Genomic DNA, 23398 nt, shown 5'->3' with positions numbered 1-23398 from the left:
TTATACACACTATCATTCACCCCGAATCCTGCCAATTCATTACATTCTTACCGCTCGGAGTGTAATACTTAGTTCATTGTACTGTGAGTCGCAAAGCTCGATCGGCGTTTCTACTGACCCAGACTGTAGTGTCGAGTCAGCGCGAAACACGACCGATAGGCAGCCACGACTACCCAGTACGTAACAAATCTGGTGACAGCGGTGGGATATCGCAGGAAATTCCGTTTCCATAGAATTTCCTCAGGGTGTGAACAGCTTGTTTGACACAGTTTTATTCAAAATTTTCTACTAACTTCCGATATAAAATGCCTTTTACCCCTACACGATCACCACCCGGACCTCCACCTCTTCCACCCGCTAACGGTAGCCACCGCGGAAATGCGTCCGGTTATTTAAATGTTTCCAACGGAATTTGCTTTCCCCGAGGAGAGGTATTAATCCAACTCCAAACAGTACCATCTTACAATGGCTCCCGAGACGATCTGGGACCTTTTATAGAAAATTTAGAAAATATTTACTCTACCCTGTCTGACGCCGCACGTCTGGAATTTGTTCCCTTGGTATTGGCCAAGTTGATCGGTTCTGCTCGCGTGAGCGTTACTGGTAAACGGTTCCCTACCATCAAGGACTTGATCACTCACTTACGACGAAAATTTCAACCTCCCCGGACTTTCATAGATTTAGTCACTCAATGTGGAAAATTAGCTATGCGCCCGAACGAAGCTTTAGGTTCGAATATAGATCGAGCTGAACGCCTAAAAGCTGACCTCGATGCCGCTTATGAAAACAAATACGGGTCAGAATCGCTCGATTTGATACAGGAGCCCAATGATCGGGAATTTCTGGAAGTATTCATGGATGGATTAGCCCCAGAATATTACACCCCCGTGTATTCCAGAAACCCCCGAAATCTACAAGAGGCTTGCGACTACGCTCGCTTACGGGAGTTCGGTTTAGAGAGAAGAGAAGCCTTCGATCACTCCAATTATCCCCCTTATTCCCAGAATCCAAGTGCCTATTAGCCTTCCCCGTACTATTCATCATATCCTTCCCCTCATCCTTCCCAATACCCTCCTTACCCTCGTTATCCTCAACTTCCTCCTGCACCCGGACCTAATGGATATCCACCTCCTTCCGATCAACACTATCGATCTCGACCCCCTAGACCTCCACACTCCACAGTCAGAACCCTACGATCCAGAGCTCACCTGTGGACGGTGTCGAAGGATTGGGCATAGAGCATCCAGCTGTAGAGCTTCACCTGCCTATCCTTCCAATACCCATGTTCCCACTACTGCAGTAATGGAGGCTGTCGACGAGACCGGTGATTTAAACTACGATCAGGTTCGCCCGAACGACGCGTCGACGAACCCATCATAGAAACCGCGTCCGTTCAAATTTTAACTCCACCCCAGGAAAAGAGAAGAAACCCACCACCTGTACCCGCCATTTTGAGCTATTCGCCTCACGCGACTTTGGTACTCAAAAAGGTTCCCCAACTGAGCTACTTGGACGGAGAATTTTTGGTGGATACAGGCTCACACATTAACATCATATTGTATAATGCCCTTCGAGAGGATATTGGCCTCGAATACCCCGATTTCCCGGCCCTACGAGGTCTCAGAGGACAACTGGACGTAATAGGATCTGTCATCCTTACCATCGATGAGGAACCTCATAGATTCCAAGTCATAGAGGACTTTGACCTCCCTTACACCGGAGTTTTGGGGATGCCCTTCCTCAACCAAATCGAAGCACAGATCTCCCTGTTACATCGGACCTTAGTTACCTCCAGTAAACCAGCGAGACCTCTACCCTTCAAAAATAGTGACGAACTCCTAAGTATTAGAGAAGGGTGTACTAAGGCCAACGCCTCTCATCACCCTCCTCAGTCCCTTAATGTTACCATAAGCCTTCCGGCAACCTCACCTCCGGAGGAAGACTCTCCAATTACTCTTCCCTACCTAGGCGAAGACCCTAGACGAGAGTTGCCCTACGAAGACACTGGACCCGGAATCGAACCTTTAAAATCTCGGGAAAGAATTACAGCCTTGGAAGCCCTGTTCCTCGAACCACCTCCGAAAGATCCAGAAGCTCAAACCGTGATTAAGTCATTAATTCATGAGTATTCTGACATATTCTATTTGACGGGAGATCGACCCGACACTGAGAACAAGGCTGATCTTTACCACGAAATCGATACCCCCGGAGGAGCCGCCTTCAAGATCCGACAATACCGAATTGAAGAAACATTACATTCCGAGGTACAGAGCCAGGTCAATGTACTTTTAGAGAATGGCATAGTGGTCCCTTCCTCGCCGCCCTACAATCCTCCGCTGTGGATTGTACCAAAGGCGCCCGACTCTCAAGGAAAGAAACGGTGGCGCCTAGTTACCGATTTCCGTCGACTGAACGAACAAACCGTAGGAGATTCCTACCCTTTGCCTATCATCGTGGACATCTTGGACAAACTAAGAGGATCTAAGTATTTTTCGATTTTCGATTTGGCCAGTGGATTCCACCAAATTCACCTCCATCCTAAGGATAGGCATAAAACAGCATTTTCTACTCCCTTCGGACATTACGAGTATACCCGGATGCCCTTTGGACTCAAAAATGCGCCCGCCACCTTCCAGCGCCTCATTGATCGAGTCTTACAAGGACTCCAAGGACAGGAAGTTTTTGTATATCTCGACGATATTATTGTATTTTCTGCCACACTCCCTGAACACATCGAAAAATGCAAGCGCTTATTCAGCAGAATTCGACAATACGGTCTCAAGCTACATTCGGAAAAATGTGCCTTCCTAAGACAACAAATCACTTATTTAGGCCACCTTATCAACCCGAATGGTGTCCAGCCCCTTCCCTCTAAGGTGGAGGCTGTACGAAAATTTCCCGTACCTACCAACCCCAAACACATCAAACAGTTTTTAGGATTAGCCGGTTATTACCGACGTTTTATTCCAAATTTTGCTCAGAGAGCCAAACCCCTGACTCAACTGCTCAAGAAAGGTATCACCTTTACTTGGAACGAGGAAGCCCAGGCCAGCTTTGAAGACTTACGAGCCTGCCTGTGCGAAGCTCCAGTTCTGGCCTATCCAGATTTCCAAATTCCTTTTATCATCACCTGCGACGCCTCGGAATTTGCCATAGGAGCAATCCTTAGTCAGGGAAAGTTTGGACACGATCGACCTATAGCATACGCATCTCGTACGCTTACCGACCCGGAAACTCGCTATTCTACATCCGAGAAAGAAGGGCTGGCTGCTGTCTACGCTATTAAACAGTTCCGTCATTACGTGTACGGAAGAAAATTCACTCTCGTCACCGATCACCAACCTCTCGTTTGGCTCAGCAAGGCAACCGACCCTACCAATCGTATCCAAAGATGGAAACTCTGTTTAGAGGAGTTCGACTACGAAATCACCTATAAGAAAGGAGCAACTAACTGCAATGCTGACGCTCTATCACGGAATCCGGTGCCGATTGCTCTGCCTGTGTTCCGTGATGACCCCAGTTACCTTCCCCATCAAACACAACTTCCAGTGGACCCACAGTCGATTGGTGCCCGTCTGAGAAGTCGCCGCCGCGAGGAAGCCGCTCCTCCTATTAATTATGCCGAATTAGACTCTTCTGCCGAGCTCGAAACCTCCTCGGAAGTTCACCCCTCAACCAATATCAACTCCAGGCCCCCTACAAGCATGTTACCAACTCTGGTGGAAGAAACGACTCTCCCTGACGACATCAACCCGGAAAATCCTATAGAAGACGTCTCTGAGGAACCCAGTGTTCTCGGAGATTCGTTCGAGGCCGAATGTACCCCTCTTACCACCGAACAATGCTCTATTATTAGCAACTTGAGCTCTATCCAAGAAGAAATTCATAAACTCCTGACGTCCCTCCACAACGAACAATCATCGGACGAAGACACCGACTCCGATGAGGAAGCCGACTCCGACTCGTGCATCACACTCACCGCCATATCCGAACCTCTAAACTTTACTCTCCCATCCCCTGATAAAATAAAACCCATAGGACGATCCACGTGGATACCTAGTGATTTCGAAAAACCTGAAGATGACCTTTCTGGCTCCGACGCCGAATCAAATATCACCATAGTGGATGCCCCTCCAAACAAAACCATGCCACCTTCTCAATACGATCCATCCCTAGATCCTGGTCTCATCCGTATCGAACCCAATCCTATCTCAGACAATTTCCCGCCTAGCTCTCCCCCTAACCCTATGCGATGTAACATAGAAACCTCTGATTATGTTCTATGTCACCAACAGGCCTAGCAACATCGTCCATTTAATCGCATCTGACTGCTCCTTTCAAGACCCCATTAGCCAAATGCTCATAGAGACCGGAAAGCTCGACCTGAAAACCATAAAAAAATCATCCTTTTCCTCATGGGTCCATCCAGGGCTTTTCCTACAAAACCACCAAAATCATCCTAGTCATTACCGATCCTAGCGAATTAATCCCCGCCAGCGACGAAGAAATTCTTAATTCTCTGAAAAAGTTAAAGAAATTTGTTCATGAGAATAACGTTACAAAGTTCAGCATCGGTCCGTATAAACTCGGAACCACCCGGCTGACGTCGCGTTATTTGAGCTCCGTCTTTTCCCGTGCATTCCACGATGACGATGTCGAAATAACTATCTGCACTGGAGAAGTTGTGACTCCTCCAGTTCAGATGAGAAGACACATCATCCTGGAGTATCATGGAGGCTTAATTGGAGGTCATAAGGGAGTGACCAAGACCTATCATAGAATTAGGGAACATTATAATTGGCCCGGTCTCCATAAGGACGTCCAGAGTATTATACGTTCCTGCTATAGTTGCCAACGGCAGAAACTGGTTCGCGTAAAACCTAAACTGCCAATGCTCATAACTGACACCCCCTGTGCCCCCTTCGATAAAGTAGCCTTAGACACCGTAGGCCCTTTTCCTATTACGCCCTCCGGAAATTTACACGTTCTAACAATGCAGTGTAATTTGACTAAATTTTGCATTGCTGTCGCAATACCTAACATTCGCGCCGCTACCATGGCTGACGCATTTTCGAGGCATTTCGTTGCGCAATTCGGACTTCCGCATGCCATTCTCACGGATCGAGGCACCGGCTTTTTAGGAAAATTACTCAGAGGCGTAACCTCTCTTTCTAAAATCAAACACTTGACCACCTCCGGTTATCGATCCCAGACTAATGGATCCCTAGAGAGAAGTCATCTAGTGCTCACCGAATACCTAAAACATAATATCAACCAGTATTCGGACTGGGATTTATTCATCCCCTTCGCCATGTTCTCCTATAACACTTCTGTGCATGAAGCTACGGGGTTCACGCCATATGAACTAATTTATGGACGAAAGGCTCAGTCCCCCGTCTCCGCCTATGCGATCGAGGAGTTATTAACCTACGACGCATACGCACAGGAGCTGGCTCAGCAGTTAACCCGGCTTCACGCTTCAGCTCGAGAACGCGAAATCCAAGGAAAGGGAAGATCTAAGGAACACTATGATCGGAACGCCGCTGTTATCTCCTATTCTCCTGGAGACTTGGTCTACGTCCTCCGGGAACCTAGAAAACATAAACTAGACTCCCAGTATATCGGGCCATATGTCATTGAAACGATCAACGACAAGCATAACGCTATCCTCCTTACTAATTCCGGAACCACCATCACGAAACATCTGGACAAATTGAAGCCTGCCTCCATACCCCCCGGCCCTACACCTATCTCTACTAACCACAAAATCTAACGCATATACGACTTTCTTTTATAGAACGGCTCTTGGCTATGAGTAGCCTTTACTAGTGACTATTGGTAAAAGACAGCTTTTGCTCTCTTATTCTTGTAACTCTGTATCCGGTTCCCTGCAGCTAGTGGAATATCTACCACCTCACCACCTTATGCATGTATCATCAGACCGCTCCAAATACTACAGCACCTAGGAAGGACTATATCCAGGACACTGCTCGCCTCCGGAAACCTCTGTCATACCCTGACCTCCTCGCCTAAGACCAGTTGCCCCTCCATCTCGTTCAACTGACAGCTTAAGGAAATCGAAAGGAAGGAATTTGTCCAATAAGTCAACATCAGAACCTCTTTCGTTTTCCAGTCAAAGCCTCCCGGGAAGTTCCCCTTCCTCTCCCTTACCCATCTAACTCGTAATCCTCGATCGCGGAACCCCGACGCAGGACGCTGTCCCTGACAAAACCTCTACTCTTCCTCCCCGATCTTCTACTCCAGAAACTCACCCATCTCCTACTTTAAATAGCGAATGGTAATGAGGATTGGAAGCAAGGGAAATCGTTAATAACCACAATCAGAATTCCTTTTTTTTCCCTTCTGTGTTTTGTTACATCCCTGGTCATTATTACAAAATTGAAAGAAACTTAAAATAATATTTATTGTTTTTTTTTCCTCTTGTTATTTTCCCCCTGCTCCTTAGAACCCGTGTATTCCCAGGACCTCCTCCTCGGTTAATTCCGGCTCGTCGTTGGACCATCTGTCCTCCACCTGAGGGTTCGGCCGCAACCACCTGGAGTCCTGCATCCACCGGACCCCCAAGAAGTCGAAGTCCTCGCGGAACGACCACTCCTCGCCTAGCCGATCCAATAACCAAGAGTTGTTCTCCCTAAGGTCCCTCCTTTCCATCCGGACAGCCCTCATCTCCCCTAGGTCTAACAACAACGCTAAAAAAGGGAAAAGGGGCATTTCGTCAGATATACCTCTAATCCCCACTTGATGGAAAATTTCTTTTCCTTCAGTTGAAACCTCTACTCACCCCCTCGCGACCGAACCAGCACGCTCCTCCAGTGCTTCCTTCCTCTATACATTACTGGACCTCTCATCTTAATATCCACAAAAAGCTGTACGCACGTCCAGGAAAGCACGAGCCCGTCTGGCTTGCAGTTAATCACGGTACAATATCGTTCCTCACCAAAACTTCACTTTTATACCAAATTTCCCACTCCGCTCACGATTGCAACACCACTCCGTGACGCACGAGATTCACTGCACCACACGACCGAAATCGCCATGACGACCATTATAAATATATTATTTATAATGATGTTAAGCGTCACGCCAATCTCCTGGACCCATGCATACAACATCACTCACTTGAAACACAACCCCGGTAACTTCTTCGAAAAAATCGCAACCCTCCAGTACTATCCCGTACTATGGAGGGTCGCCACAACCATTGACATCACCAGTTTGACTAGCCAAGCCCTTTAACTCCGAAAGTTCTACGACACACTCTTCTATGTGTGCAAGGGCAACATCTCTTGCATCATTGATAGTAAACTTGAAGAAATCGGACGCAAAATTGTTGACACCGAACTTTTTGCTTCGATATTTCGCCGAGGCTTACATCCTACGGACCTTAATCGGAACCGTAGAAGCGCTCCACTCGGATTCGTAGGAGGACTCTCTAAAACCCTTTTTGGTACCTTGACCGAAGAAGATGGCGAATACTACACCAGCGAGATATTAAAGCTGCAAGAGAAAGGAGTACACACTACTCATCTGTTGGAAAAACAGACGCATGTGGTACAGTCGGAATTCTCCGCCCTGCACCTTTTTATCACTACCCTAAATAACCATACCCAAGAGCTTCAAGAACAAACCAAGGCCTTGGCCGACGCTATCGCTCTCACCGATGATGCCCTTGAGCAGGAAAAACACGCGAGGGTACATTGAGATTACATCCGACAAATGGAAATGTATGCCGATCAATACAGGACCAGCATTCTATTCCTTGTGGATGCTGTTCTTTTCGCTCGTCGTGGAGTCTTGCACCCCATGATACTAACACCCACCCGGTTACAACAAGCTTTGCAAGAAGCCACCCACAGGACCGGATTTTCCCTACCTTTCGACGAAGAGGAACTAATGATGGAGGACATCCAGGAACTCTCTCACCTACATGTTAATCATTACAAAGGACAATTAGTGGTCGTAATTGAAATCCCTTTCCTCAACAAAGAAGAATACCATCTGTATAAAACCTATCCTTACCCTACCCACCATAATCGTCCCGATAATCAAACTATCACCACCTTTATTCAATCTGCACATCCTTACCTAGCAGTCTCCTCTTCCCAACGCTCCTACACCCCCATCCATTCCGAATCTCTATCCCATTGCCTCCATCACCTGAAAACCTACTACTGTGCTCCTGGAGCACCTCTTCATAAGATCGCGTATAACCAGGAATGCGAATTATCCATCCTCCAGCATCATGACACTACCCAATGGACTGGTTGTGACATTAGAGTTGCCTCTTTCACCGGTCCCTTCTGGACACCTTTGGTCCAACCCCGAACCTGGTTATACTCTCTACCAAAACCCGAACAAATCACCCTCATCTGCCAAGGAAACGTAAGGGGAACTGAAACCATCCTTGGAGATGGAATTATACAATTAGAAGCTGGATGCTTCGCGGATACTACATCTACTCAGCTGCGATCTCTGCAAACTCTAATGGTGACCGATGTGACCCACTTTGAAGCCCTAGAGCCAATGCCTCTCCCTGAACTTCTACCCGAAGGTCACATACCAGCCCTACAAAAATTAATAAAGATACAGCCTATTAAAAGTAAACCACTGGCAGATTTGGATCTATCCAAAAACAGTATAGCCTTCAAGGACATAGCCCGAAAAGCAAAGGACCTGCAGAAACAAGATTCAACTACCTTCAAAGCATCCATCATCTCATATGCTTCATCTGGATCTCTTTTCATACTCATCATATTAATTTGCTGCGGCCCTGTGGTTTAAACGAAATCCGACACCTGCGCATACCAGCCCGACGTCAACCACCTCTATCAGAGTTCAAGGCACTCCAACGATAGCAGCCGAAAGCATGCCAATGCTTCCGGTACGCACCGTCAGCATGCCGTTTCAACAACCTATTCGACATGTGCAGAGTCTGCCATACCTGGAACCACTAGCAATACCACGGGACTCGCTACCCTTTAGTTAATGCACATCAAATTCCTCTAGAAATTTTCAGCAGTTGGCTTGACACATACTTCTCATCCTGGAAACATTGACCTCCACAGGACAATGTTTCTTCTAAGGGGGGAGGTGTAACGTAGGGGTCAACCACCTCGCCGAACCAAAGTAGATCGCACGCGTCCGTGTGCAATACCGGTAGTATTGCACATTGCTGACGCCCGGAATTCCTTTCCGGAAATGCGTAAATCCTTAGGCGTCGGCCGTGAATGTGGAGACTTTTTGGTCGTCATGTGTCGAAAGATCATGGCGCTACTGACGACACATGACCTATTAAGCCTCCTACATATATGCGAGTTCCGCGACCCTCGAGTCGAGTCTTATTCTGTGCAAGCTTAGCCGCTGCCGCATCATCCGCGTTCCAAGGTCGTAACTCTAGTGTTCGTTCCACGGGAGCAGAGTACTCCACCATATTCTAATAAATCTCTTGCCCAGTCGCCGTGTACTGGTAGTTAAGTCTAATATAATTCAATCCGAACCAAGTCGTGTAGAAATTGTCGCGAGTGTGCATCTTTCAGTCGTGCCTAACACGTACCGTTCTGGAAGACAACACATACTACCACGAACTGATCATAATTAATTAAGTGCGAGTAATCCACAACCATAGGAGAGTCTAGTCTCTCCAATAGTTGTGACGAATAGTAAATAATCCTGCGAATGCTGATGCAGCATATTTAGTGTTTACTGTAAGTACATTTGTAATATCTGAAAATACATAGTTTTGTGTCAAATCTGCTGTTCCAACATGCGTTTATACACACTATCATTCACCCCGAATCCTGCCAATTCATTACATTCTTACCGCTCGGAGTGTAATACTTAGTTCATTGTACTGTGAGTCGCAAAGCTCGATCGGCGTTTCTACTGACCCAGACTGTAGTGTCGAGTCAGCGCGAAACACGACCGATAGGCGGCCACGACTACCCAGTACGTAACACTCTTTAGCGGCCAATGATTTTTGTCAACATGCCTTTAGGAAAGAGAGACTAATAGGAGTGACAAAGTCGCGACGTACGCGACTAGCGTGCTCCCCCCCCCCCCTACCTCAGTCATCATTCCTTCGATCTCTCCGGCCAATTACGTCTATAGCCCCCACTATGCGACCTCAAGCGTGCCTCAACCTTCTGAGGCGAATTATCTGGCTAACCCTGTATGTACAGGGTCTTTTCCTAACAGCGGAGCATAGGAGATTCGTGTTAGTTGACTATAGCACTCGGAATGATCGAATCTGAGAGCGCTGATTGGTCAATATTGCGTAGTACCAACATATAATAGGCCGTTACCAATAGTTGGATACAAAAAATGAGATTCATCCGCCATATTGGTGTGGAGAATGTTTACATGCTAATCCTAGCACAGAAAGAGGTGTAAAATGGAGTAATGTCAAATGGTAAGGTTACTAAAGTGAATATTGAAAATAATGAATGGAAAGTACGAATAATCTTCACTTTCATTCAAAGCATTCAATTTTTACTTTAGTAACGACAACATTTGATATTTTTCCATTTTACCACTCTTTCTGCTACGATCAGCATGTAAACATTTCTCCACACCATAAAATGTGCATCATAGCCTGATAAATTATGAAAAATTACTGGTATTACATGTGAATCTTTATAGTTTAAATTACAATTATTATGAGCAGGTCCCCTATATTTACCAGTTAAATGATCATGATCGCGAACACGTATTTGATCTGGAAGAAACGGCTTTTTACATATATGACAGTTGGGTTCAGTATAATGCCTTGAATTTTCACTAATACTTAATTTATGCATAGGTATTACTGTTTTCAGTTTTTCACTCGCTATACTAGCCATTTTATCAAGCTCATGTCCAAACCATTTAATACAATCAAGTCCTCGAAATGATTTATAATTAGAAAGCGTTGAATCACGAACGCTTTTAAAATAATAACCTATACTAAAAGGTATGTGTTTTTGATAAATACCAATATCGTCTTCCGTTTGATCAACTTTTTCAAGCATGCACTCAATGTCAGCGTATATGACAAATGGTCCCTCTCACTGTTCTTCATGTTATTGAAGGAAACCCAACGGTCCTTGTCAGGTAGCACAATTCGGATGTTTTTATTGAGTTGCGCGCAATCACGTTCATGCGATTTTAGTTTCTCATCATTGTGGAAATAGTGTAAGCAACTATAAAAGGGAAAAAGTAATATTAGAATATAGAAGCAGTAATTATATATATATATATATATATTGAATAAAAGTATTATATGTTAAATCTTTTGAATATTGAATAAAAATTACTGTAAGCATATTATAAATGAATAGATTATTCATTACATCTTCCTGTAAGCATGCTCTACATGTCACATAGTTAACAGACATTATTTTTCCTTTTGCGAAACAATGGGGAGTGAAATTCTAGGGACCACCCAATGTTCCTCCTATGAGCTTTCCCAGGGCTCTCTAAAACTGACCCGATACCTTCTGCCCATATTTTACCCTCTCAACCAGTCTCTAGCTATTTTTTTTCGAGACTTTTCTCACAAACAGGTCAGATAAATGAGCCCACGTGCTAAACAGAGTCACAGTTGTGAAGTAAGATTGTCAAGAAGCCATTGATGCGCTCGATACTTTCTGACCATATTTTACCCTTTAAACCAGCCTCTAGCTATTTTTTCGTGACTTTTCCTCCCTCAAGCAGACCAGACAAATCATTCAGCCTCTAGCTATTTTTTTCTCAAGACTTTTCTCACAAGCAGAGCAGACAAATGATCCCACGTGCTAAACAGAGTCACAGTGTGACGTAAGATTGTCGAAAAGCCATTGATGCGCTCGTAAATTTTAAGCTGCACTCAGGATATGTCCTTAAGATGCTAGTATTCCCAACCCAAGTAATAATGGACGTATATTTCACGACTCGTTTCTAAATAATAAAAAGTTTATATTTTAAACTGTCATTACTTTATCTGAGGAACGTGACTATCTGCACCATCTAGTACGTGTTATGACACGTTTGAATTAAATATATTTGTTTTAGATGACGGTTATTTGATCTGAAGAACGTGTATCTCACGACTTGCTTTTAAACAATGAAAAGTTTATATTCTAGACTGATGTCACTTTATATAAGGAACGTGTATATAATTAAATGGATTTATTTATTTTAATTAACAACTACTTGATCTAAAGAATACATGTATCAACAGGTTTAAAATAATGAATTCTCTTTGAAATCTACAATCATGAGTGAGTAACCCATCAAAAATGTCGTTCGCCTGCAACAGTCCCTCCACTCTCAATTTCCAATAAGCGTGTATATCTTATCCCTTCCCACGATATTATTCAAAGCCACCCAAGTTTCGTTTGCCTGCAACACTTCCCCTACTCTCAATTTCCAAGTGTGTATATCTTATTCTCACCTAGGATATTATTCAAAGTCACCCACGCTAGCAATTAGGAAATTTCATTCAGTCTCGATTAGAAGCGTGAAGCAGTCGAAAGTTCAAGTCTGTAACGCTGCAGTCATAATATTTTATTGTGGTGTAATAGCAGTATTGAAGCTTCAAGCAGTGCAAAGTACCAGTTTCACGTTGCAGATAGAATATTTTTTTATTGTCACGTAATTGTCGTAGATAATCTTTAGAAGGTAAGAATTATTTTTTCTTTTTTACGTTATTCTCTATTCTTAATATTATTTTATTATTATAGAAATGGATTTAACTAAGATTAATGAACTCGCAACTGTAGAACCAAAAACTTTTATAAAACTGAATACTTTGGAGATTGGGGGGTCATACCGAATAACTGAATTATCGAAAATTAAAACCAAATATGGGGAGAGAATAATAGCAAAGCTGCTTACGAAGGAATGGTTCTTCTTGCCTGCGAGGATGATGGCATTACTGGAAAAACCAGAACAATTCAAGAATTTTCAAGATGCAGCTTCAAATCAAATATTAACATTCACGTATCATGGTGGAAATTACAATAATATGACATTTGCAATTGTTAGTCAAATTTCAAAAGATTAATTTAGAAAACATTTGTAAGGAATAATTTAAACACAAATAAATGATTATTATATGTTATTTATTATTTTTTTCCTTCATTATAATGATAAGCTTAACTATAGTCTATTAGCGATTAACATACATTTCTAACTATTAGCGATTAACTTACATTTCTAACTATTAACGATTAACTTACATTTCTAACAATACTTGTAAGCGGGTTATATTCAACAATTTTATCATGTATAATTAAACAATACGCAGTAGTATTACTTGCAATATTTTTAGAACAATCGATCTCTATTTTAACGTCAACTGTGCCAGATTTAATAGATTCGTTTTGATGCGAACAATCGATGACAAAGAGAGGGCCATATTCTAAGAAATTGTTGTAATCAAGCATTGGTTTCGACGGTTTTTCTCCAGCATAATAGGATTGGATAAATTTAACATACATATCATATAGTACAGAAAATCGTGATTTTTCAGTATCAGTATCAAGTCGATCATACGGATAAAATTCAGAATTAAGATAGACTTTAATATCACGAACAAAACTATCATCGAAGTCAAGCACCTTCATATGCTGCGTATTCTTCTTATTTGTTCTAAATGCTAGAATAATGTATCGAGGCTTCTCCAATTGTGTTGCAGCTTTTACAGCCCACGTATGCCTCTGTGTTTCTGGTAGAAGCGGGTATTCGTAGAGTTCCCAGGATCGAAAAGCCATGGTGAGGCTTTTGTTTTGGTCGATAATACGTAGAAATTGAAGTTTTGTGTATTCATTCAATGATATATGAGGAATTCTCCATTGCACTTTTTGAACATCAATTTTGGAGTCGGTGATTTTCGTTGAAGAATATATCGAATTCGTATCATTACGCGCTCGAATGAGAACGAGCTCATGACGTGCATTTATTATGACTCTTCTATAGTCTTCACAAAAACCCAACAGCATTTTCAGTGGTACGCAAAAATTAAAATATTTCGTAGGCTTATAATCTGATAGAAACCATCCTGAATGGTGTAGACTCGTACTCTCCTCCCCAGTCAGAGAAATGAGATTCTTCATGGAACTAGTAATACCCACATTCTTACTGCGGTCAATCTCAATACCATTCAATTCATAGCGAATTTCATCGAACAAGAATGCCATGGAATTGCAGTAAAGTCCCACTGTATCTTGAACTGTTGCACCCTGAGCACAAGTGCCCTCGATTAATTTTCCCTCTATGTATAGGTAACTCTCACATAGTAGAAGAATTAAATCTTGCTGTTGTATTGGAATTCGAATTTCGTCACTATTTCCCAATGATGCATTTGCATATGGATTGTAAGCATGTATTTCGATTTTAGTAATGCGATTGTCGTACACAGGTTGTGCGGTTACGTCCAACAGGTCCATTTTTATTTCTGACCTTGAAACCCAGTGATTGAAGAAAGGTTATATTTTTTCTTGTTAGCGGTCTTCAAACGTAATCCCCACCCAATGTATCTGCTCCTGCAGCAACTGTTGGACTGATGATAGGCTCATCTGGTATCGGTGATTTATAAGTATTCTTGTAAATTAGCATTTTCTAATGTGTAATCGAATTGTAATTTCTTCCCCACCGAAATTTACTAGACGGTTTTCCTGATCGAGAATGCGCAAAGTAAGACGGTCAATTACTTTCACAATGACTGGCAAGTAAATGACGTTTTTCGGTGTTTCCGAGATTTTATAGCCTGGTGGCACGCTTGGAAAAAATTCATGTATAACATGTTGAGGTTTGCCGTTTGTATATGCACCAGCAGTAATATTACATTCAATTCGTAAAATATTCACCCTTATAATGTTTACGGGCTGGTCTGATTCGGCTAGAGTGTTCGGCTGAATAATTCGATCTGACGAAAAACCCAATAAAGAGCCTATATTATTAGGTTTTGTAAAATCGATCAGATATTTACACTTTATTTCACTTTTCAACGTATTATTATTAGCACGTAGAATAATGACATCTTCATTATCCGCCTCATGCATCAATGTACGCAAAAGATCATTTATAGCACTCAATTCATAACAACCTGTAGGTATAGTCAGATCTTCAGTATCGTAGTAAAACTTATTGTTCGACTCATCAACATTAGCGATTGAATTGAAGCTCTGAAAGTCTACGAGACCAAGTTCATATTGCTCCTCCCGAAGATTGATCGGTGGGAAAAAATCTGCCTCTAATATGGACTCGCGGTCAGACAGCGTAACCGTTAAAGACATTGTTCACGTAGAAACTTGACACACAACTGACCGCATATGCTTGTATCATACGATTGATATTGATCGTGGTTGTAGTAGATTATAGCAGAAGGACCAAAATAATCTAAAAGTTCAATTGGAGGTTTCAAATTTCCAAAGGAGTCGAAATACTTTACGTAATTATTACGTTTAACGTAGGCAACCCAATGTGTACCAGAACCTTTATCTTCATCAAGATTCACGATTGCACACTCATTGCATAGTACGGTTTGCGGTAGAGATGTGCGCATAAAAACTCCTCGAAAATGTGGTATATCCTGACATGCATGTAATAATTGAATATTACTAGTAGCTCCAGATTTCGGGAGGTTGCTTATTTTTTTTTTTGCGAGGTTTTTTTCCTCCTTTTGAAACCCTCTCCCCTTCGTCCGTAAGGGGTTAGGTATAAACCATGTCCACGCCTGCCTTCTATTACACGATTGTGACGCTGTATCTCTTCCAATTGTCTCTTGGATGCTTTCGCATCGTTTACAGCTTTTGTTATACCTGCTGCGCCCCCAGCTAATGCGCCCACTGCACTCAACAGTGGGAGCAGAGGTAATAAACCCCCCCGTTTTTTTTTTGAGTAAATTGCTTTTACCTCAATAAACCTCCTCGTTTCTTCGGTACACGAATTTTTCTTTTCTTCATGCTTCTTCCATGCACTTGTAGGCCTAAGCCAAGTTTTCGTTTTACATTCATGGATGCCCAGACTGCTGCTGCAGCTGCTCGTTCACGTAAAGATGAGTCACTAGCAGTGATACGTTTTCGTGCACGCTGTGCAAGAACTTTATCAGCCTGGTGACGTGGTGGCAGATCCTTATATATTGAATATGCGATATCGTGTTCACGACAGGCTTCGTCTAGAGGATTTATACCAGGATCACCACGTGCTAACCGTTCTCGAAGTCGAGTACCTGGTCCGCAATAATTGTAGCCAGGTATGTGTACTTCGAACGGTAATTTATTCAGTATTTTATTGAAAAAAGTTCCACAACCGTAGCTTACCATGTGGAACTTTCTTTCTGTTTCTCACACAGAGTTTGCTGACAAGCCCAGCAATCTTTTATTGAAGGGAGCGGTCCATCAATGTGATCTGTATTAGGTAGATTATGATGTTTAAAACACCAGCGATATTGTTGTACTTCAGGATCTGCACGAATATGTTCAGGCAATTTATTCCAAACCTCTTGAATACTACGCGGAAAGTACTTTAAAAGTAAAATTTTCGGTATGTATTCAAACTGCTCAGCGGTTAATACCTCCAAACTTGACACATCTAACACTAATAACGGCATGATGAGAACTGATCAAACAATTCATTTCATTCCTATAAATAGGTTGTATGACCACAGAGTTTTCAGTCATGGACTTCGTAAAGCAGCCGCTCGGTATTCGTGTTTCTAATATAGATTACCGAACAACCGATAAATGCATGAGACGTCACGGACCTCTACTCCCATCAACCATACGCTGTATAGTTTGTGGCCCTTCAAATTGTGGAAAAACAAATGTATTGCTGAGCCTTATAGAAAGCCCTCAGGGTGTGAGATTTGAAAACCTATACGTTTATTCAAAATCGTTGCAGCAACCAAAATATCGATACTTGGAGCGACTATTATCGGACAATGAAGAAATTAGTTATTTCCAATTTTCTAATAATAGTGAGGTTATAAAAGTAGCTGAAGCACTACCAAATTCAATTTTCATATTTGATGATGTTGCAACCGATAAGCAAGACAATATAAGAGACTACTTCTCCATGGGTAGACATTCTAAGATTGATTGCTTTTATCTTTGTCAGACTTATGCAAGGATACCAAAACATCTAATACGTGATAATGCAAATTTTTTAATTATTTTTAAACAAGATGGAACTAACCTAAAACATATATATAACGAACATGTAAATACAGATATGGCGTTTGAAAAATTTTATGAATTGTGTTCAAATTGTTGGAAGCGTGATTATGGATTTTTAGTAATTGATAAAGACAGCGCAATGCAAAATGGACGATATCGAAAGGGTTTCAATAAATATGCTGTGATTAAAGAGTGATGTTAATGGTCAAAAATGTTAGTTTAACCTTGAACGTTGAACAAGTCTATATATTGAATAGAGAATAGCTTTACAAAATGAAGGAGAAAAAGCTTCTAAAGAAGATTGCTGAGGCAAGTGAAGTAATTCGTCAAAAATATCGCGCACTCAAATCAGACAGAGTAATGATGGAAGACAGTTTAAATGAAACTTTTAAACCAATAGTTGAACCATTAAAGAAGCTCACCGAAAATAATCAAGCAATTTTCGTTGCACCGAAACATGAGATGAAAATGGAACCTATAAAGAGATCTCTCTCACACGAGGAATCTTTCATAATTCCGATGAAACGAAGAAAGTCTTATCTCACATCGACTCCACAGCGGAAAGATTTCATACGCAGCTCCAGAATTAACGTTCAAGGTCATTCATCGGATGATGAGCAGGAATATCCACAGTCGCACGAAACACAGTACCTTTCTCTGGAAGATGATGAAGAGGAGGAGGAGGTGGAGGGGGAGGGGGAGGAGGAGGAGGAGAAGGTGAAGAAGAATAATGAATATGGCACGCAAGATTTAGCGAGACAAATAGAATTACCTGTGCATACATCCATCGAGGATGTAAAAGATGCTAATCGAAGTACGATAAAGTCTGGTTCAATTGCATCCAAATATATAGAATTGTTAACGAATAATGCTAAGGATAAAATTGACAGTAATTTTGGAGTTAAGTTAGATAAAGTGACGAATAAAATGTGGCTTGCGAAATGTGCTTTTAATGTTGATGATTACAGTAATTTTATTATTATCGATAAGGAGTATTATCCTGGCACGAAAGGTCTATTTGAATTGATCTTCATGAAAGAACCTGAAGACTATACTAAAGATGATTTAGACACATATAAAAGTATTCTTTCTCAAACTAATGTGCACAGAGCAGATAACATTAGTACAGGAAAGCTTCGTGGGAATAAGGGACATAAATGGAAGAAAATAATTAGTGAATTATTTCCACCGAAGACAAAACTTGTACTAGGCAAGGGATATATGCGTGTTAATAATAATCCCGTGAGCTATGTACATTGGAACGATCCAAACGAACTGGTCGAGCGATTAAAACTATTAATTGCATCATCTGCTGCTGGTCATACGAATCACCATAATGAGATACAGTCAATAATTGAGGAGCTCCATGAAGAAGGTATCATCTTATAAAAGAGATTGCAGTTTCAAGATTTTCTCAGTTCAACGTACTACTTCACTATGACGATAAATAAATTTGGAGCTGGTTTCAATACTGGTAAAGTGAGAAATTATTTTCACAAAATTGATGATGATACGCTAAAGTTTGATAAATATAAGAATGCATTTAATGCCAAGAAGAAAATAATTTCAAACTTGGGATCTGATGTTACTGATGAGACAAGTGCGGTGAATATCAGTGTTCTGATGAGTAATTTGACACCACTGCGTGTTAGCTTTACAAAAGAAATGAATGAATATAGTGTGAAGCTGAATGAATATGCATTAAAATGTGAAATTCTTGAGGAAAAAATGACAAATCTGTTGAAAAAACGTATCGACGAAATTGATGAAAGAATCGAAAAATTGAATGATAAAATCGATCATAATAGTTACAAATTGGCAGGATCTAAATAAGAGAAGAAAGCGTTATTCTATATAAAAGAGATTGCAGTTTCAAGATTTTCTCAGTTCCACGTATTACTTCACTATGACAATAAATAAATTTGGAGCTGGTTTCAATACCGGTAAAGTGAGAAATTATTTCCACAAAATTGATAATGATACGTTAAAGTTTGATAAACAAAAGAATGCATTTAATGCCAAGAAGAAAATAATTTCAAACTTAGAATGTGATGTTACGGATGAGACAAGTGCGGTGAATATGGCTGCTCTGTTACGTAATTCGATGACTGTACGTGATAGCTTAATGAGAGAATTGTTTGAATACAGTGAGAAGCTAACTCACTATTACCTAAAATGTAACATTCTTGAGGAAAAATTTACAACTCTAATGAAAAAAATCGATGAAATTGATGAAATTGGTATAAGAATCGATAAATTGGTTGATAAAGTCGATCATAATGATTATAAATTGGATCGAAAAGACAAGGAATTACGAAATGATATGATTGTTGGATAGAAAATTGTTGTAGAATATTTCTCTAATCAGCTGGCAAAAAAAGATTTTGCAAATGAGAAGAATAGAGAAGACGATATAAATTATGCCTTGAAGAAACTTATACTACCGCCAGTGCTTGATGACCTGCTGTAAACATAACACGTAGTGGAATAATTATGAGTAGTGAGGAGAAGAAGCAATTGGTAGAAGAGTTGCATGTGCCTGCCAGACGGAACTTTTTACGTAGACGGGTAATAATACGAGGCTTCGATGACCTCTGGCAAGCAGACCTGGTAGACATGAGAAACTATGCAGACGCAGGCTACCACTACATTCTCACAGTTATTGATGCATTGTCGAAATATGGCTGGGCAATAGCCCTGAAAACCAAGTCAGGCAAGGAAGTGACAGCTGCATTGCTGAAAATCCTGAAGAGTGGGAGATGTCCGAAAAATCTACAGACCGACGATGGCAAAGAATTTTATAATAGTGATTTCCAATCGCTTATGAAAAAGCATGGAATAAATCATTACTCAACATACAGTGTATTGAAAGCAACCATAGTCGAGCGTTGGAATCGAACGTTGAAGACAGAAATGTGGAAAGGATTTACGTTGAATGGAAATTACAAGTGGAGAGCTATGCTACAACAACTGGTTGACAAATACAATTCAAGAAAACATCGTACTATAGGAATGCGTCCAGCCGATGTGAAACCTGAACATGCTAATAAGCTCTTAGCAACAGTATTCAGTAATATAAAGATCGTTGGTCGTGCCAAGTTCAAAGTCGGTGATTTTGTACGAATCAGTAAATATAAGAATGTATTTGCAAAAGGCTACACACCAAATTGGACAACTGAAATATTTGAAATTATAAAAGTGCAGAAAACAAATCCTGTTACATATTTACTAAGGGATTCTAGTGGTACAGATATATATGGTGGATTCTACGAACATGAACTTTTAAAAACTGCTAATCCTAATGTACATCTAGTTGAGAAGGTATTACGTAAGAAGGGGGACAAAGTCTTTGTAAAGTGGTTAGGATTCAATAATACACATAATTCATGGATAAATAAAAACAATATTTTGTAACATACAATTTATTAATAAAGAAGCAATTATTTAATCTTCATTTAAATCTACTTCACTTAATTCTATTTCATTTATCCTATAATGACCCCATGGTAGAGTTGATACAGTACCTTGTACAATATAGCGCTTATCATCATGTGGACTGAGAGAAATTTTTTGCTGTACAATTGAATAAACATTATGCAATTTTGAACGAATTAAATTTTGATTATGGATATGAACAGTAAAATTTTGTAAGCAGTCTCTATAATCTTCAAACGTTATTTTTCTAGCGATAACGCAACTCTTAACGCCCTTAGCTTTTTTAAAAATTTTATCTTGTATTTTAAATGTATACATTTTCGATCTCAACCCAATAAACTCAGTCATAATTCTCCCGTTATTCTCATCTTTCATCAAACCAGGCACTTTTTTATTTACTAGAGGTAAATTATACTGGTTATTAGGCGAATAATCACTAGTATCGAATCTTGAAAGATTTTCTCTCATGATCGTGTAAATGTCATCGCATTCGATACTGTATATCAAACTATCTGTATCGGTATACAATGCTCTACATTTACTACCAAACGTTGGAAGCATATATTCATAATGGAATTCGTATAAACATGTTTTTGAAATATCTAGAATACTCATACCTACATATATAGGTTTATCAAATTTCGCCGTTAATTTTTTTAATTCTATCGCAACCAAATTTTCGTTGAATATGGCGCTACTGTGAAAATTTGGTTGGGATATCAATGCTTCTGCTCCATATCTTCCTTCCCACTTACTAACTAGCCTCACATCAATTCTATTTCTTACATTTTCCATCGTCTTACCGAACACTGCATTGTTCATTAGTTTGAAAAGATTTTTCTCAAACTCATTTTTAGATGCAGCTCGCAAACGTGTGTTTAAGTCTATATATTTGTTTAGCCAGGCAGATTGCTGGAATCTTAATCCGCGATGGATACGTTTCAGTACCATTCCATGACGAATACATTGTTGTAAAGCCCGATAATGTATAACATAACGCTCCTTATTTTCGACAGTTGCAAGTAGCTTCTTCTGTCGTGCTCCGGGCGGAGCCTCACGTACCGGACAAAATGGCAAGTCAGAGTGATTATCATGAAGTACGCTTGGATACTCCAAGTCTACCTCTAAAATAAAACCCTCAGATGAATCTATAGGTATGCTAGAGATATCAAAGTTGTTAGTATCTTCAATCCAGCGAAATCCATGAGTAGGTAGAGCTTGACACATTGCCCATCCGTATAGATTATTTACATCATAGTACATTAAATATTTGCTTGGTTTTGTTGAGTCATAATCATTCATATACCGATTGTTTGCTTTTTCATAGCGGTGAGAGCACTGACTCAAACCACCACGTATTCCGCGTTCTACGAAAAGCAACATTTCAACATCAGTGAAAAGTTCCAATTTTATTCTAGTATATTTAAGCATTGCATCCCAAGTGAAGCCTGGGAGTGTAAAATAATGTGCAGGATCCAAATTATAATTTTCCATGCAGCTATCGCGAAAATTTTCAAAAACGTCTGTCAGTAATAACACGTCAGTTTTTAAATAGAGATCGCTGTACTCCCCAATTGTTTGTATTTGAAAATTGATCCATACCTCCTTAGCATGATTATATGCCTCTTCACTAATATCACTGTCAGTTAATTTGTTATAGAATAACTTGCGAGGCGGTAAAGCATTTTCTTCCAGACGATTCAGATTATCTACGTAATCATAAGGAAAAATACCTTTTCTTGTTAATAGATTAAATTGTTCCGTATTTAAATTCGAAAATTCTGACTCTAAGTTTTGCAATTGAGATCTCTCCAAGTATGAGCTCAATTTGTTTAAACTTGATGCAAGAAATTTAAATGAATCAATAAATCTGAGCTGAATATTATATTTCCGTATGTATTTTGTAAATGAAATATACTTTTCCTTATGTACAGGTAGCAGGTATACTGAACCCTCATACATGTTAGCGATCGCATTGAAGATGAAATGTGCATCGTAATTAGATAAATTATGAAAAATTACTGGAATAACGTGCGAATCTTTATAGTTTAAATTACAATTGTTGTGAGAGGGTCCTCTATATTTACCTGTTAAATGATCATGATCGCGAACACGTATTTGATTTGGAAGAAATGGCTTTTTACATATATGACAGTCGGGATCATTGTTATAACGAAAATTTTCGCTAATACTTAGCGTTCTCATAGGCACTACAGTCTTTAGTTTTTCGCTCGCTATGCTAGCAATTTTATCGAGTTCTCGCACAAACCATTCTATACACTCGAGTCCACGATATGATTTATAGGTTGAGAGCGATGAATCACGAACGCTTTTAAAATAATATCCTACACTAAAGGGTAAATGTTTTTGATAAATACTACTATTACCGCTCGTTTCATTCACTTTCTCTAATAAACATTCAATGTCTGCATATACGACGAATGGGATCCTCTCATTGTTCTTGTCATTTTTAAAGGACACCCAACGGTCCTCTTCAGGTAGCAGTATACGGACGTTTATATTGAGCTGACTGCAATCACGTTTATGAGATTGAAGTTTATCCTCATTGAAGAAATAGTGTAAACATCTAAGAGAAAAATCATATTAGTATATAAACATTAAATAAAATTATATTAAAATATAAACAGTATAACATACCGATTACAAATAAGATGAGATTGATTTTTTCGAGTCAGTTGTTTCTTTAGCAAGCGAGAAAGATTCGTGATACATAAAAAATGTGCTGCACCTTGATGTTCGAGAAGAAGAAGATTCGCATGTCTCGATTTCTCACATTTTGTGAGTTG

The sequence above is a fragment of the Prorops nasuta genome, unplaced genomic scaffold, assembly GCF_024137725.1.
Source record: "Prorops nasuta isolate Cenicafe-Biocafe unplaced genomic scaffold, Cenicafe_Pnas_1.2 PNAS00017, whole genome shotgun sequence".
Lineage (NCBI taxonomy): Eukaryota > Metazoa > Arthropoda > Insecta > Hymenoptera > Bethylidae > Prorops > Prorops nasuta.
Note: the sequence above shows the minus strand (reverse complement) of the source record.